Source organism: Chlorocebus sabaeus, chromosome 24 (genome assembly GCF_047675955.1).
Source record: "Chlorocebus sabaeus isolate Y175 chromosome 24, mChlSab1.0.hap1, whole genome shotgun sequence".
In the NCBI taxonomy this organism is placed as follows: domain Eukaryota; kingdom Metazoa; phylum Chordata; class Mammalia; order Primates; family Cercopithecidae; genus Chlorocebus; species Chlorocebus sabaeus.
In genome coordinates this window covers 61,726,031-61,732,995 of record NC_132927.1, presented here as the reverse complement: position 1 = coordinate 61,732,995, position 6,965 = coordinate 61,726,031, and positions in this window count along the sequence as shown.

The following is a 6,965-nucleotide window of genomic DNA, read 5'->3' as shown; positions in this document are numbered from 1 at the left end:
AGCCCACTGGAGTCACTGAAATTGGCTTAAACTCACTTTCATTATCTTAGAAACAGACAGACAAACAGACAAAAAGCCAGGACCACTATGACACCTGAGCAGTAGGACTATTTTATTTTGAGAACCAAATGACATATGCTCATAGAAGTGCTTTGTGAAATGTGAAACACTGAAATGATTGCTTTGTAGTTTTTAAAAACAGTTGCGGAAAAATGAATGAAAATTCTTGAACAAACACAAATCCTGCATTTGGTGTTCAGGTTTCATTTAAATAAACTGTTAAATATTAGGTATGTAAAATAGATAAAAATATTAAAGACAATATTGAGATATTTTACAGGATTTCCCAATTACTAAAAAGGGATCTACTTTTCCAGTATTCCCTTAAATGACCTATTATAACCCAAAATTGTTTTTTATTTTATACAGTGCCACAAACTGGGGCAGCACATAATACAAATTTCTAAATTCTGTTCTACAAAATGACTGTTCTTCTCCTTCACTCAGCACTGTTTGATAACCCAAAAATAGAAAGGACTCAAGATGAGATAGGGTGGGAATCCATCCCACTGCCTTCTAAGCACGAGGTTTTCGTCAGCAGCACTCCTTTTTAATACAATAGAGAAATACTTAGAAGAAACTGAATAAAAATAATTATTGTACAACGTGGTGACTACAGTTAATGACAATATACTACATTCTTGACATTGCCAAAAGGGTAGAATTTAGTTGTTCTCACCACACACACACACAAAAAAATGGTAAGAGTGTGAAGTAATACATGTGTTAGCTTGATTTAGTCATTTTACAATGTATATGTATTTCAAAAAATGTACATGATAAATATATTTAAGTTTTATTTGTCAATTAAAAATTAAGTAGAGGATATTACCACTTCCCGTGTCAAGGCTCTGTCACACGTAAGTGGATTCCTTTTGAAGTATGTTTGCTCTCATGAGCTCATGTATATTGTTATTCTAAAAACAGATGAACTCTTTTAATAATCTGCCAAATCTATTTTAACACAATAACTAGGCCTTCAGGGTGCATCTGACTTGACCCTTTTCTGTACAGTAAGTCCTCAATTAACATCATCCACTGATTCTTAGAAACTGTGACTTTAAGCAAAAGATACACAGCAAGTCCTCAAATAACATCGTTTTCTTCAACGTCATTTTTTTATAAGGTTGATGAAAAAAATGGTTTTGTTTTGTGTCATTTCACTTAAAATGTGGCAGTTTCCAAGAACACACTGGGGACATTAACTGAGGACTTCCTATAGTCTTGTCTGTTCTGTCGCATGGTCTAGCCACCAGCCACATGTAGCTCTTTATATTTAAATTTAAATTAATTAAAATTCAATTAAAAATTCAGTACCTGAGTCATATTATCAATATTTTAAGTGCTAAATAGCCATCCCCCTGGTATTGCTACTGTATTAATTACTGATTCATTAGATACCATACCATCTAATGGTACCATATTAATTTCTGGTAAGAACATTTTCTTCATTACAGAAACTTCTGTTGGAGTATGCTGGTCTAGCTTCTTTCTACTTAGTCCATGACAACTTCATGTTAAAAAAGTGTAAGATAAATACATATGAAAAAGCCATTCATAGGAATATAGAGTTCTGATCTGCAAATGACTGGAAAAACCAAGGGTTTGGCCCAGATTTCTGCCTTCCTGTGAGTGAGATCATGTAATTCTTTATAAGGTGAAGTAACTCAGGCCCAAAACCACCAGGGGACGGGTTCAAGTTTATACAAAAAGGGTGTCAGACCAAAGTTTTGAAACTCAGTTCACGTTTTTCCTATTGCAATGCTTCTTTTATAATGTCACACTATTTCTTCTCGTTCACTACATACCTGTAAAAGACAAAATGTAACAGGCTGCAGTTGTATTGACTTTGACAATCATTCTTTGTGAAATTTAAAGTCAGTTAGAGCATGTCTATAAAAACACATTCATGATAAAACCATAAGCAAAAATACCACCTCATTTTCATATATGATTCAGGAAAAAATAATTGCTAAAATTATTGAGCAGCTATGTTCTATATATAGCAACACACACCTTAAGCACATCAGTTTATTATCATACTTAACAACCCCGATAAATTAGTATTATTATGCCAATTTTATCGATAAAGAAACTGAAACTTAAGTAACAAATGTCTGCAGACTGAAATCCAGGTGTGTTTGACTCTATAATGCATATTCCCAATCGGAGCCTTCTGTACATAATCCCCTGTGAAGAGTAAGCCGCAGAAAATGTTCTCTAACTTTTCATTCAGCTCTAACATTGCATGAAGGTTTTGTTTGTGAGTGAGAGAGAGAGTGTGTATATGTGTATGTGTGTATTTGTGAAAGAGATAGAACACATTTTTCATAGTGCTCATATATTTTGGCTCAAATTTCCATTTTGATAGACTTATTTCAGGAGAATTAATTCATGTAATAAAGATAACAGAAGAGGAGAAAAGAGTGAAGAAGAAAAACAACAAGAACTTACTAGTTTATTAAGGATAGATTTATCACATATACAGAGCACACAGTTTCTAACTAGTATCTCTGCTCCTACTCTCTGTCTCTCTTTACATGTTCATTCTAAGAAAAAAGAGTTCAATTTTTAAATTGCAGGATAATATGTATGTACAGCAAGAGAGGTCTGTGCTTATGATTAGCAACATAAACATAATATTCATTTTTTCCCTCCTAAACAAAACCATGGAAACATATTTATTGAGTGTTTCTTATGTTATAGAAATTGTGCCAAGTTTTAGAAAAATAAAAATAAATTCAATGGCTTCCATGGACTAAAAGGCATAGCTAGCATGTAAGATAAATAATGAATCTAAACAACCCCAAACTAAATGACAACAACACAGTAAAAAACCTTGAAATAAAAGACTTTCTGGGACAAGTATCTGAAGAAAGATTAAAACCGGAATATGGACCACCATGCTGTTTATCCAAATAAATATTCATTCTACTGAAAGGGTCGCTGGTAGAAAGAGGAATTAAGAGACTATTCATTTCTAATGAGTGCCTCATTCTATCCTGGCTCTTCCTGGGTAAATGGAGGAGAATCTACATGAAATGGCAAAGCTCTTTGTGCCAGGTGTTTCTTACATGGACGACCTAATGAGCAGTCTCGTTTTAGTACAGGAATGATCTAACTCCTATCTCATCCTATCTTGAAACATACAATAAAATAGATACAGATGTTAGCTGGTATCCAAACATATTGGGTAGGACTATCATTATTCTCAGTATCAAAATGTTAACATAGCACTATGAAAATAAAAATAACTTTGCATTTCAACGAAATTCTTTTATGTTAAATGTTCGCAGGCTGAAAAGTTGTCCGTAACTTGATTCAAGCAACAAATGGGACATATGAATAGGAGATATGTGCCCATCAACATTCTTATTTCTAGACCAACTGAAAACTGACTATGTTTATATTGCTTTCCAGATGACCACTAAAATAACTTATTCTTTTAGAATTTTTATACTGATGTATCTTTAAGTTGATAAGTGCTGAAAGACTTGATCCTTTCAAACCATGTGGGATCCATACATTGGTATGTAGGCAATAGAGAGCTCCCTTTAGCACCTGATTAGCATGTGCTATGGCTTGAATGTGTTCTCCAAAGTTCATGTGTTGGAAACTTAATCCCCAATGCGACAGTGTTGACAGGTGGAATCTTTAAGAAGTGGTTAGAATGGATTAATGTCATTATCACAGAGGTAGGTTCTTATTGAGAAAATGGGATTGTTATAAAAGCTAGTTCATCCCCCCTCTTTCTCTTGTGCTCTCTTGTCCTTCCACCTTCCACCATGGGATGACACAGCAAGAAGGCCCTCACCAGATGCCACCCCTTGATCTTGTATGTCTCAGCCTTCAGAACTGTAAGAAATAAGCCACTCTTCTTTATAAATTACCCAGTGTATGGTATCCTGCTACAAAACACAAAACAGGCTTAGCAGGCCTTGTTGTGGCCTCAGCACAACTCACACTCAGAGAAAAAGGCAAGAGGAAAGACAGCTGCCAAACATTTTATTTCTATTTTTGCTATTATCTTTTCATAAACCCATATTACTACCAAATTGTTACACCAAGTAAGAATATTAAATATTAATTTAAAATAACTTGAGGTAACTCATATTACAACTTCATGGTAAATTTAATTTAAAATGCTGAAAGCAAATTCTTTCCCTGTACATTGTATTTGCGTTTCTAGAAAGAGGAGCATGCAAACTGATTCTCATTTTTATTAAATGACTATCTGTAATTGCAGGATTCTCAGAGAGTCAGAAAGTGAAGCCCATGCTCCATGAGAAATGGACAAATTCTTATTATTTGACAATTTATTTTCCCAAGACTTTCTAATCATTTCACCCAACAACCAATTGAATCTATTTAAATATAAACTTCCCTTGCAATACTGCATGGCTACAAAACATAATAGCTCTAAAAATATTTTCTTTAAGAAAGACAAAGATGCATTAAAAATCAGTTAAAGTCATAGTCATATTTTTTTAAAAGGGAGGGGAAAACCTACGATCATTATAAATCCATTTTATTATTTGTTTATTTATTTTCTTTTACCTCAGCACATTCATTTGACAAAATGCTTTATTGTAGTTTTCCAATAATCCTTAGAAGATTCAATTATGTAGATTTTATTTTATGAATTTTCTTTTTTGTTGAAGAAGAGGAATACTGTTGAAGAAGGGACAATGATCACTTACAATTCTTAGGAATTAACAGAGTAAGAGGCTAGGCATAAAAATACACGGAAGGCAGAACTGAGTGGGGCTTTAATTTAATCATTTTAGTCATTTGATTCAGAAAATTTAGACCTTTGGCACACACACCTGATTTCTCAGTGAAGACTGAGTATGACTGACAAGTCAAAACCTCCTTCATTCTCTTGCAACTCTTCAGTCAGCCAGTAATGCAGGGACCACTAGAATGTTCAAACATTATGACTTGATGAACTTACAGAGGATCTTTAGAATCATGCAAAATAATCATGCTGTTAAGTTAATAATCCTTGGAAGCTTATCCTCAATCTCTGAAAATAACTTGGGTTATTAGTGAACATTGCTGTCTTTCAGTTAATGCATTTGGCCATAGTGTAGACTTGTCCGCTCAATTTTGTAATGGTGAAACAAAAACAGAATGGAGGTCAGCCTAAAATGATGGCATAGCCATCTCTTTAACTAATAACCAAGATAGTTTGTTCATGTTGCTTAACTTCTTTAGAAACCTCAACAAATATTTATTGATCATCTTCATCAGAAAATGAAGTTTTGAATAATGAACTAACAGATGATAAATGAATAGTTAAATGGCAAGTTCATAAACTCTTTATAAAACAATATAGTTTTTTGAAAGAGAGGATATTCAGATTCATATGCATGAATTAAAATTAAATCTTAAATGCTTTATGAAATTTTAAGTTACACAAGAATACTTACAACTATCTACATTCCCATTTTCCTATTAATAGTCGCCTTGGTTCAGGCCCTTGTATTTGGAAAACTCTCCTACTCATATCTGTATTTTCAGCATTTCTCCTGTTAGTCTCTTTTTTTTTTTTTTTATTTTTTTTATTTTTTTGAGACGGAGTCTCGCTCTGTTGCCCAGACTGGAGTGCAGTGGCCGGATTTCAGCTCATTGCAAGCTCCGCCTCCCGGGTTCACGCCATTCTCCTGCCTCAGCCTCCCGAGTAGCTGGGACTACAGGCGCCCGCCACCTCACCCGGCTAGTTTTTTGTATTTTTAGTAGAGACGGGGTTTCACCGGGTTAGCCAGGATGGTCTCGATCTCCTGACCTTGTGATCCGCCCGTCTCGGCCTCCCAAAGTGCTGGGATTACAGGCTTGAGCCACCGCGCCCGGCCGTTAGTCCGTTTTTCACATTGCAACAAAGCAAGTTATATAAGCTCAATTTGATTTTCATACCTCACTTGAAACTCTCTGTTGCCTGTAACAAAGTCAGAGCTCCTGAGCCTGGCCCACAAGGCCACCCACAATCTGACCCCTTCTCTCCCTCATTCTCTAATACTTGTCAAGTCACAAATTAAAACTCTTTAGAATTTCCTACATACACAGACATATGCATGCACACTTACATACACACACACGTGCACATGCACATATGCACACCGGGTAGATGGAACAACACTTCAACAACTATTACATGAGTTAATGGAACTTCCTATTTCAACAGCAAGCTGAGCCAACAGAAGCCAGCATGGTAGCAGATGGTCTTCAGGCAGTCAGAACAAGTTTTCTGATTGATTCCCTGTGAATTTATAGTAACCTGCACTGACCTTTTGGCTGATTAAGCTTCCTGGAGTTTTTGGTATGTATCACAGAGATTAGACAAGTGGAATCTAACGTGTGAAAAGGGCCAGTAGATAATTCAAAATCATATCATAGGAATATTAGAAATGTGTGACCGTAATTTGCACCTCAACTTGGTGAACTGTAAGAAGAGATGATTTTCATTCTATGTTATTCTGAGGCTGCTTTCTTAGTTCAATACAACATGCTAGCACATGATAGCTTTCCTGGAGCTTCCCAAGAGGGTGGGTATATGTTTATTATCTTACTGAACTCCTCAGCCTTTCTTAGTGACTTGATAATTGAGTGATTAAACAGGGGTGAATTTGATCATTATTAATTTACTTATATACTTAGAGAGCTGTTTTCATCTTATGTAGGGATCGGAATGTCCATTAGTTGATGTGTACAAAAATATGTGGGGGAATTACGATTGCTTTGCAGTATATATTCTAAAAAGTCAAATATTACCAATATATTAATATTTTCTAATGTTAGACAGGAAAGAAGACAATTGAAGTAAAACAAGTACCATACTTTAGGTCTTAGGCTTAAATTACTCTTACCTGTATGAAATAGTCAATTTATCTATATTTTTTGGTTTT